Raw genomic sequence first — 1,666 nt, 5'->3', positions numbered from 1 at the left:
CTCCCCACACACCCCGCCCATGACTCCTGCAGGCTCTCGGGTCGAAGTGAAAGTGAAACTTAACTGTCTGCTGAGCTCTCAATATTAGTTCTCACTCAGTGAAGCTCTTTTCAGRTTAAAAATACCTTTGAGGAAATGTATTTTCAGATGCCGGGTAAACTGCATCATAGCGCACGCACGCACCTCCCCCCACCACCACCACCACCACCAAACGCAAGTAGGGGTCTCTGCGGATGAATGGGCGTGTGACAAGGAAAGGCGATTCTAAAGCAACACATCTGATTTGACGGACTTTGTTAAAGGGACACACCTGACTGGACAAGCAAAAAAGGGGCGATACCTTTCTGGAGACCCCTACTTGGGTCACATTTCTCCTGGTTAACCTTAGTGTTGGGGTCAGGGTCAGGCTGTAAAGAGATCAAGCAGGATCTAAGGATACCGTTATGAAGGCCTCATAGCGCACAGTGTTTATGCTTTAGACACGCCCACTCTTGTGACACGCCCACTTTGATTCTGCAGATAACCCCTTCTCACCGAACGGGACAGAGCAGAAGCTGAAGGTGGTTCTTAAAGAGACAGAGGYCAATTTCAAGGCGTTTAGAAAAGGAAGTGATGAGAAGATAAGTTTATTTTCTATTTAAACATAAAAACAGCATTTTAATAACAGCTAAAGGTGACATAGATACATGATTATGGTATAGTATTTAAATTTATGCCTGAGAAACACATAATATTGCCCCTTTAAATAATGTTGATGTACTTTTTACAGAACTTTGAAGTTTTTTCTGGTCRTTACAAGGTTTTTCAGATTCCTTTACTCTTTACAAACGGTCATGTTTGCTGCTGAAGGTCGCTCTTTGTTTGGCACCAAATGCCAGAGGTTTAGCTACAAAATCTATAGCAACTGGCAGCTTTGCAGCTGTTTTTACAGTAAGAAAAATGCATTTATTTTTAAAACACTTTCTTTTCTGTTTGCATGTTGATATCACTGACTGAAATAAACCTGGCTGACATCTTGACTACAAACTTATTCAGTTGTTTGTTTTGAGAGTTTAATTAAAATCTGTACAACTCTATATGAGACGTTTTGCTAGCCCAACACAGACAAATACATTCACAAGCATGATTATTTTGTTTTGCAGGCAAAATTAAATTAATCCTTTTTTTACTCAACGTGTACAAATGTTGATATTATCCTTAGAGATCAGTGGGGCTCATCAGTTTGTAGGATCTGTTGGACATTTTGGTTGTTTGAAGAAAAACATGGAAAACCTTTTGTAATGAAACAGAAAAGGAACTCATAAAAATCATATTTTTCTCAAATCTTCATTTAATTTTTAGCATATAACCAAGGGATGGTTGGTTTTGGGTACATGTCTAGTACCTATAGGAACCAGGTAGTATTATGAAATACTTACCTAATACTTACTTGCTACATATCTGTATGTTTGTGCTACTTACCTGATAGGTACTGGATATATACAGTATCTGCTACTTCTACCTGTCATATTTATGGAACGTATACACTGAAAAAAAAACTTGTAAGATGTACTTGAAAAAATCCTCGTAACAATTTGCACTAACATTTGTTAAGTAAATTTAAAATTAAATCTTGTAACATATACTTGATCAAATTAAGTAAAATTTACCTCATTTATTCACAAAT

General features: G+C 37.5%; 1 protein-coding gene across 1 annotated transcript in view; it reads left to right on the top strand.

Annotated features, from left to right (window-relative positions):
* The window catches only part of LOC106524550 (GTP-binding protein REM 2), a gene marked incomplete at its 3' end in the record, with an annotated part of 4,659 nt that overhangs the window by 881 nt on the left and 2,112 nt on the right, over window positions 1–1,666 (top strand).

The sequence above is a fragment of the Austrofundulus limnaeus genome, unplaced genomic scaffold (genome assembly GCF_001266775.1).
Source record: "Austrofundulus limnaeus strain Quisiro unplaced genomic scaffold, Austrofundulus_limnaeus-1.0 Scaffold191, whole genome shotgun sequence".
Classification (NCBI taxonomy): Eukaryota; Metazoa; Chordata; class Actinopteri; order Cyprinodontiformes; family Rivulidae; genus Austrofundulus; species Austrofundulus limnaeus.
Note: the sequence above shows the minus strand (reverse complement) of the source record. Positions and strands in the feature narration are given on the sequence as shown.